This window comes from Meles meles, unplaced genomic scaffold, assembly GCF_922984935.1.
Source record: "Meles meles unplaced genomic scaffold, mMelMel3.1 paternal haplotype, whole genome shotgun sequence".
Taxonomy (NCBI): Eukaryota; Metazoa; Chordata; class Mammalia; order Carnivora; family Mustelidae; genus Meles; species Meles meles.
The window spans coordinates 61,322-71,648 of NW_025721293.1; positions in this window are offsets into that span (position 1 = coordinate 61,322).

A 10,327-nucleotide genomic window follows, 5' to 3' on the forward strand; every position below is an offset into this window, starting at 1 on the left:
TATTAATGTGTTCTATCACATTGATTGATTTGCGGATGTTGAACCAACCCTGCAGCCCTGGAATAAATCCCACTTGATCGTGGTGAATAATCCTTTTAATGTACTGTTGAATCCTATTGGCTAGTATTTTGGCGAGAATTTTTGCGTCTGTGTTCATCAAGGATATTGGTCTGTAGTTCTCTTTTTTGGTGGGATCCTTGTCTGGTTTTGGGATCAAGGTGATGCTGGCCTCATAAAATGAGTTTGGAAGTTTTCCTTCCATTTCTATTTTTTGGAACAGTTTCAGGAGAATAGGAATGAGTTCTTCTTTAAATGTTTGGTAGAATTCCCCTGGGAAGCCGTCTGGCCCTGGGCTTTTGTTTGTTTGGAGATTTTTGATGACTGTTTCAATCTCCTTACTGGTTATGGGCCTGTTCAGGTTTTCTATTTCTTCCTGGTTCAGTTGTGGTAGTTTATATGTCTCTAGGAATGCATCCATTTCTTCCAGATTGTCCAATTTGTGGCCAATTTCCCAGTGTTTTTATGGGCATCCTAAAAGTAATTTAAATTTCTGTCCAGTTTGAAAAATACATGTTTCCTCGTCTTACTTTCTTTTGGAAAAGTACAGAATGCTTAGGCCATTTGTTAAGCATAAAAAGAGTTCTTTATTCCAGCTTCCTTCCATCTCTGAATCCAAGGATAATACTGTGGTATGCACGTGAACCATTGAATGCTGTAAGAAGTTCTCCACAATGTTAAATCACTCAACTTTAGTCTATAACAGCAGTAATAAAGTATGAATACAAAACATTTCAATAATTACAGAATACTTAGGCCTTTGTAAAACATATACATATTTTCTAATCAGGTTTTTTGCCAGTTCTGTTTCCAAAAAATAATACTATGCTAAATACTAAAAACATTGAATGCTGTAAAAACATTTCCATAAATATGAAGAAGTTAATTTTAAGCTATGCAACATTTAATGTGTTATACATCAAGAAAATATTTCTCCTGATAGATGAGGAATGTGTGCCAAAGTTGGAGTTGCAATTAGAGGCACGTAAAATATATCATGCATCTTCTTTCCCCAAAAGAAAAAAAAAACATTACTCCCAGAATCCTACTACAACTTCCAGGATAAATTTCTACATACAGTTAAAATTCCTAATGAGTGGCTCAATTCCCTTTAATAAAAAGTAAACATTGAGGAATGACAGCTTGTATGATATTATGTTCACTAATTTAAAACTTACAATTCTCAATCCTAAATAAATATAATTACAATATACCACTGGTGTATTAAGCAATGGCTTGGAAATCCAATATGAGCAAAGTAATTACGGATAGCACTATCTTAAACACTTCTAAGAACAATACTATATTAAGTATGTGTAATCCAAAACCAGAAATTTTGGTAAGAAAGAAGTACCAATATTAAAATTTAGAATCATCATGGAAGATTTAAGAACAAATTAAATAGGAGATCCATAAACTGAAAGTTGAACACTTACACCAAAACAAATTTAACTAATAAGCAATTATATTTGTAGTTATTTTCATCATAATAAAACCTCTTCTAATTTTTATCACAGCTGACACATATTCCCACATTATCATCCCCCAACTTCCCCTGAATTTTAAATTCTACTTTATTAAAATATTTAATATCCATTTTTTAATTCAAAAGTGTCAGATAATCATATCCACAGATAGAAAATAAAGAAATGAGTAGGAATGAAAGCCTAACGTATAGAAACTATGTCATCTCCTTAAATATTATTAGGCAGTGAGAAGGTAAATATCAAAATGAAAGTATTAATAATAACCAGGATTCATCTGAAAACATAGAACTTATAAAACACTTTATTGTATTCACAGACCTGTACCCCTGGGATAAAAATACATTATATGTTTATTAAAAAAAAAATTTGGAAGGGGAGGCGAACCATAAGAGACTATGGACTCTGAAAAACAACCTGAGGGTTTTGAAGGGTCAGGGGTGGGAGGTTGGGGGAACAGGTGGTGGGTAATGGGGAGGGCACGTTTTGCATGGAGCAATGGGTGTTGTGCAAAAAGAATGAATACTGTTACGCTGAAAAAATAAATAAAATGGAAAAAAAAATTTAGTGACTCTTACTTTCCTATAAAATGACTTAGTTGTGAAAAGGCTTTCTCCCCAAAGAAAATGTCAGCAATAAATCACACCTGCTTGTCCTCAGAGGGGACAAAAAGGAATTATGTAATTCAGATCTCAGCTTTTAAATAAAGTTTGAATCCCATAAGTCATCAACACTTACATCAAGGTTAGTCATTGCTGGAAATAACTTAAGACTATCATGGGACAAAACTATAATTTCAGAATCCTGAAATGGACAGTCTTTGGTGCTTTCTTTAAGAAAAAAAAAAATACAACGTTCAGTTAAGATAGGATCTTTGGAAGGGTCTGTACAAGCCAACGTCCCTAAAGCTGATGTCTTTACTACCTTTAAGATCATTCCTGGAGTCCACAGTCTCTCATGGTTCCTATCCCCCTCCAAAAGACAAACTCAGAGTGTTAGAAGGGAGGAGGGTGGGAGGGTGGGTGAGTCTAGTGGTGGCTATTAAGGAGGGCACATATTGGGGGCGCCTGGGTGGCTCAGCAGGTTAAAGCCTCTGCCTTCAGCTCAGGTCATGATCCCAGGGTCCTGGGATCGAGCCCCGCATCGGGCTCTCTGCTTGGCTGGGAGCCTGCTTCCTCCTCTCTCTCTCTCTGCCTGCCTCTCTGCCTACTTGTAATCTCTGTCTGTCAAATAAATAAATCTAAAAAAAAAAAAAAAAAGGAGGGCACATATTGCATGGAGCAATAGGTGCTATACACAAACAATGACTCATTGAACACTACATCGGAAACTGATGATGTGGGGCACCTGGTGCTCACTGGGTTAAACCTCTGCCTTAGGCTCAAGTGATGATCTCAGGGTCCTGGGATTAAGCCCTGCATTGAGCTCTCTGCTAAGCAGGGAGGCTGCTTCCCCCTCCCCCTCTGCTTGCTCTCTGCCTACTTGTGATCTCTCTCTCTCTCTCTCTGTCCGTCAAACAAATAAATAAAGTCTTAAAAAAAAAAAGACTAATGATGTATTGTATGGTGACTAACATAACACAATAAAAAAGATAATTCAACATCTAAATTTAGATCAAATACTTTTAGTAATGATGGTATTTGTTTTTTTTTTTATTTGAACTTGATATTGTTCACAAAAACTATTTTAAATGTATTATAAGTAACAAATGTAAACTACTTAGGATTGTTATGAAAAGCTCAGAGTCTGGCTCAAAAGAAAACAAAACAAAACAGACAAAACAAAACCTTCCCGTGTTATAAAAATGGGTGTGTGTCCTCCGTTTTCCAACATTTAGCAAGAGAGTCAAAGTGGAATGTGCTGATGGAATGGGACTAAGGAAGAATGGCTTACCAACATAAATAGGATAATCAGAATTGTTTGTTTTCTTTTTTTCTGAGGTTTGCTCCCACTTTTCTATTGTGAATGGTGATGGTACATAGAGCTGAGGATGATTTTGGATAATTAAATTAATAAGTGTAGGCAAGCAATTCACAATATTGCCTGGCACAGAACACCCAAAAAATACTTCTTTTTGATATTTGCAAATGACAGTACAGACAAAAGGTTGATATCCAGGATCTATAAAGAACTTCTCAAACTCAACACACACAAAACAGATAATCATATCGAAAAATGGGCAGAAGATATGAACAGACACTTCTCCAATGAAGACATACAAATGACTATCAGACACGTGAAAAAATGTTCATCATCACTAGCCATCAGGGAGATTCAAATTAAAACCACATTGAGATACCACCTGACACCAGTTAGAATGGCCAAAATTAGCAAGACAGGAAACAACGTGTGTTGGAGAGGATGTGGAGAAAGGGGAACCCTCTTCCACTGTTTGTGGGAATGCAAGTTAGTGCAGCCACTTTGGAGAACAGTGTGGAGACTCCTGAAGAAATTAAGAATAGAGCTTCCCTATGACCCTGCAATTGCACTGATGGGTATTTACCCCAAAGGTACAGATGTAGTGAAAAGAAGGGCCATCTGTACCCCGATGTTTATTGCAGCAATGGCTACGGTCGCCAAACTGTGGAAAGAACCAAGATGCCCTTCAACGGATGAATGGATAAGGAAGATGTGGTACATATACACGATGGAGTATTATGCCTCCATCAGAAAGGATGAATACCCAGCTTTTGTAGCAACATGGACGGGACTGGAGGAGATTATGCTGAGCGAAGTAAGTCAAGCAGAGAGAGTCAAGTATCATATGGTTTCACTTATTTGTGGAGCATAACAAATAACACGGAGGACATGGGGAGATGGAGAGGAGAGGGAGTTGAGGGAAACTGGAAGGGGAGATGAACCATGAGAGACTATGGACTCTGAAAAACAACCAGAGGGTTTTGAAGGGGCGGGGGGAGGGGTGGGAGGTTGAGGAACCAGGTGGTGGGTAATAGCGAGGGCACGTACTGCATGGAGCACTGGGTGTTATGCCAAAACAATGAACACTGTTATGCTGTAAATAAACAAATAAAAAAATTTAAAAAATACTTCTTTTTGGTGTTGTTTTTACTGTTATTATTCTCTTTTCCTGATTACCCTTCTGCATAAATGAAGGTGGATTCGGAACGGAGGCATGCCCTTCATTGCTCAAACCCTTCAATAGTTGTCGTAGTGCAACCCAGTTCTATTTTATTTAAGATTTTATTCATTTATTTATGAGAGAGTGAGAGCGAGCATGAGGGGTGGGTGTGGAGAGCAGAGGGGGAGGGAGAAGCTGACTCCCCACTGAGCAGAGAGCCAGACTTGGGGATCAATGCCAGGGTCTTGGGATCATGGCCTGACCCGAAAGCAGGCATTTAACTTACTGAGCTGCCCCGGTCCTGGTGAAATACAATTTATGTGTCTGTGGATCTAGTGGGAAAATTGCTTTCAAGGTTAGATCTGTTTTTTTTTTTTTTTCTTCCCACTCTCAGACATGGCATGGTGATGGCAAAGAACTATCATTCACAGTAAAAAACTCTGAGCCATCAAATAAGTGTTTAGCCTACTGATTCCACTGAAATGAGTTAGAAGATAATTGCAGTGCCTTGATCCATGTATTCATGTTTACAAGTAAAACCTTCCAGTAGTCTCAGAAACTATATTTTAATGAAAGTGTTTTATATCAATGATTATGCAGACTGAATTATATGTATTTTTTCTTATATGCCCGTGTATTTTACTTCAGATAGTTCTGACCTGCCTGAGTCGTGCAGATATTATGTAAAGGATTTCTGGAAATATCATATAGATGTACACATTTGAGATTTATTTGGCATTACATTGACTTTGAATCATCCCAGAGCTATCAGGACAAAGGCACTGGGGAATGAATACATTAATGAATAATAAATAAATAAACAAAGTGTGTTTGATCCAAATCAGAACCTTTAGAAAGTGTAAAGTTTCAATATTAATATTAGATACATCATAAAATATTTGAGAACGAAATATGAGATCCATAAACGGAAAATTAAAAGTTCATAACTAAACATCTTTATCAAACATAGAAGCATATTTGTAGTTAATATCATTATAACTTCTGATCTTTATCTCTCCTGACATGTATTTCCATACCGTTCTCCAATGTTCCCTGAATATTAAATTCTACTTTATTAAAATATTTAATGTCCATTTGTTTAATTAAAATTCTCAGATAAATCATGTCAGCAGATAGAAACTAAAGAAATGAGTAAGAATTAAAGCCAAGCATATAGAAACTCTGCTCCCTACTTCATAATACTAGGCAGTGATAAAGTAAATATCAGAATGATATTATTAATAAAAACCAGGACTTGTTTGAAACCATACAACTTACTTAATACTTTATTGTAATAGAACTGCATAAAATTCTCACCATGTATTTTTATTTTCTGAAATCCTTTACCTATATTACACACATTTATCATTTCAAAAATATTTTGGGGTAAAAATTAGTGATAACCATAATGTAAAATATTAAGATTTAAATAAGAAATAATATACATGTTCACTAGCCCAATTAAGAACACAAGGTTATTCCAAGGTTATGCTTTTTTAAGAAGGAGGTATATATTGCTATCAAACTCAGATCCTATAACACTATGGCAAGATGACTTCCACACCCATTGTCCTTGTAAACCTGTGATGATTCAAATTTAATATGACCAAAAAAATCTCAAATACTTACACCCATGCTCTTTTTATAGATCATTTAAGAAATATGTTAATTGTGGGGCACCTGGGTGGCTCAGTGGGTTAAAGCCTCTGCCTTTCACTCAGGTCATGATCCCAGGGTCCTGGGATTGAGCCCCGCATTGGGCTCTCTGCTTGGCAGGGAGCCTGCTTCCTCCTCTCTCTCTCTCTCTGCCTGCCTCTCTCCCTACTTGTGATCTCTATCTGTCAAATAAATAAATAAAATCTTTAAAAAAAAAGAAATATATTAATTGTAAAGCTATCTCTGAAATAGTCCCAACTGAGTTATGCACAAATCAGAAGCATAAGAGAATTCAATCTACATAATCATCAAAATGAAATGTATTTCCTTAAATAATATGTTTGAGACTAATCCCATGTTTTCTTTTTTAAATGTAAGTTGAATTAAACTCATGAAGTCACTATAATTTCTTTTGACCTCAGAGGACTCAGCAGACTAAGCAACCATTTGAAGTGTGTGTTTTAGACTGTGAAGAATTCTTTCACCAAGTCATGCCTATGAAACTAAAGAAAAAGATATTCACATAAAATATTCTTTTCTTCTAGATGATGAGACATATCAATTGTCATTAATTTTTTAAATTTTTTATTTATTTCTTATTTTTTATAAACATATAATGTATTTTTATCCCCAGGGGTACAGGTCTGTGGATCGCCAGGTTTGCACACTTCACAGCACTCACCACAGAACATACCCTCCCCAATGTCAATGACCCCACTCCCCCTATCCCAACACCCCCTCCCCCCAGAAACCCTCAGTTTGTTTTGTGAGATTAAGAGTCACTGATGATTTGTCTCCCTCCCAATCCCATTGAGTGCCATTTATTCTTCTCCTATCTCCCTAACCCCCCATGTTGCATCTCCATGTCCTCATATCAGGGAGATCATATGATGGTTGTCTTTCTCTGATTGACTTATTTCACTAAGCATGATACCCTCTAGTTCCATCCACGTAATTGCAAATGGCAAAATTTCATTTCTTTTGATGACTGCATAGTATTCCATTGTGTATATATACCACCTCTTCTTTATCCATTCATCTGTTGATGGACATCTAGGTTCTTTCCATAGTTTAGCTATTATCGACATTGCTGCTATAAACATTCGGGTGCACGTGCCCCTTCGGATCACTACGTTTGTATCTTTAGGGTAAATACCCAGTAGTGCAATTGCTGGGTCATAGGGTAGTTCTATTTTCAATATTTTGAGGAACCTCCATGCTGTTTTCCAGAGTGGTTGCACCAGCTTGCATTCCCACCAACAGTGGAGGAGGGTTCCCCTTTCTCCGCATCCTCGCCAGCATCTGTCATTTCCTGACTTGTTCATTTTAGCCATTCTGACTGGTGTGAGGTGATATCTCATTGTGGTTTTGATTTCTATTTCCCTGATGCCGAGTGATGTGGAGCACTTTTTCATGTGTCTATTGGCCATCTGGATGTCTTCTTTGCAGAAATGTCTGTTCATGTCCTCTGCCCATTTCTTGATTGGATTGTTTGTTCTTTGGGTGTTCAGTTTACTAAGTTCCTTATAGAATTTGGATACTAGTCCTTTATCTGATATGTCGTTTGCAAATATCTTCTCCCATTCTGTCAGTTGTCTTTGGTTTTGTTAACTGTTTCCTTTGCTGTGCAAAAGCTTTTGATCTTGATGAAATCCCAATAGTTCATTTTTGCCCTTGCTTCCCTTGCCTTTGCCGTTGTTCCTAGGAAGATGTTGCTGCGGCTGAGGTCGAAGAGGTTGCTGCCTGCATTCTCCTCAAGGATTTGGATGGATTCCTTTCTCACATTGAGGTCCTTCATCCATTTGGAGTCTATTTTCGTGTGTGGTGTAAGGAAATGGTCCAATTTCATTTTTCTGCATGTGGCTGTCCAATTTTCCCAGCACCATTTATTGAAGAGGCTGTCTTTTTTCCATTGGACATTCTTTCCTGCTTTGTCGAAGATTAGTTGACCCTAGAGTTGAGGGTCGATTTCTGGGCTCTCTATTCTGTTCCATTGATCTATATGTCTGTTTTTGTGCCAGTACCATGCTGTCTTGATGATGACAGCTTTGTAATAGAGCTTGAAGTCCGGAATTGTGATGCCACCAACTTTGGCTTTCTTTTTCAATATTCCTTTGGCTATTTGAGGTCTTTTCTGGTTCCATATAAATTTGAGGATTATTTGTTCCATTTCTTTGGAAAAAATGGATGGTATTTTGATAGGGATTGCCTTAAATGTGCAGATTGCTTTAGGTAGCATGGACATTTTCACAATATTTATTCTTCCAATCCAGGATCATGGAACATTTTTCCATTTCTTTGTGTCTTCCTCAATTTCTTTCATGAGTACTTTATAGTTTTCTGCATATAGATTCTTAGCCTCTTTGGTTAGGTTTATTCCTAGGTATCTTATAGCTGTTAGAACTTGTACAGGAATTCAGTAAAGTGTCAGGATATTAAATCAATGCACAGAAACCAGTTGCATTTCTGTACACCAACAAAAAGACAGAAGAAAGAGAAATTAAGGAGTCAATCCCATTTACAATTGCACCCAGAACTAAAAGTTCATTTCTTAAATTTCAAAATACTTTAAGTAGATTTTGTAGGGTTTCTTTTATGTGTCATGTTAAGAAAAGATGACTCCCCTTTTCAGAAAATAATAAAACAAAAATATCTATATTTTTCTAGTACTTTTATGATTTCAGAGTGAAAATTTTGAAGTTTAACCTATTTGAAGTTAATTTGGGAATTTGGTGTTAATTGTAGAATCTGAATTTTTTTTATTCCAGATTGACTCACCAATTTTCCTGGTTATGCTTTTCAATAACACACTGTTATCATCATTTTTTTGTGTAGCCTTCCCTTCTTTTGTGTTAAATTCATTTGTGTTATCTTCAGGGCTTTGAATTCTGATCCTCTGTACTGTTTGTTTATTTATTACATGAGAACTATACTCTTCACTTATAACAGCATTTTACAATATATTCTGCTAACTAACAGTAAGTTCATGTTGCTGATTTCTCTCTTATATTACTTGGAATAATCCACAAGCAATAAACAAAGTTCTTGCTCCTTAACAATATGGATATTAAACCAGAAAAATCTAGGGTGAATGTTATTCTATAGAATAAATAACTCAGCTTCTTTAACAGATAATACTATTTTTAAATGAGGAGGATAATGTATATACTAAAAGAGACTTAAAATGTATTAAATTAACTAGATGCATTTCTTCTGGATTATGATTTGTACATATATGTACACGAATCATTGAACTTTTAGCATTGAGTATTTTATTAAATTAAGAAATTGTCGTTAAATGTTTAAGACTATATTATGGAATAATACACATATTGAAAGAGGCCTACATTTTAAAGAAAGAAGAAAAGAAAGAAAGAGAGAAAGCAAGCAAGCAAACTCATATTGTTAGAGACAGGTATTCAAGGATGTGATGTAGCAGATTTTAAAAATGTGCACTGGGTAGTGGGTTAAGGGTGCATATTAGAACATGATAATTATTCATGGAAATGTGTTATTTGTGTATGTAGCTTCATCATGATATCCCTGCACTTCAAATTCAAATGAATACCCCCAAAAGGACCCTAGAAAAATTATAATTTGAATTAGAATTCCACAACTTTTATGGAGTCCATTGGAATGGAGTTACAATTGTATGTTCTATCCTATACTCTATAATCGTCCTTAACTTGTAGAAACATAATACATTTACTTACCTCCTCCTTCACAAAGTTCCAGGGAAAAATTGACCATATATAAATACTACAAATTTCTTGACGAATTTATGTTCAAGACGTGTAAGTTTTGGTACATTTGTAACCATAAAGTAGAATTTCTAACTCTCTAGGGTCTGTCATTTTTCTATATTAATTGGGTGTCTCCTACACTTTCTAATCATTCTTACGGTTTCCCAGTAAAATCCAACTATATTCTAGATAATTTATATCATACACAATGATTGATTTTGCTTGTTTTGGAAAAGCTAATATTTTTGTTCATTTGTTTTCAGAGATAATTACTACCCCTATGCATGGTCGCTGCTTCTAGGATAATG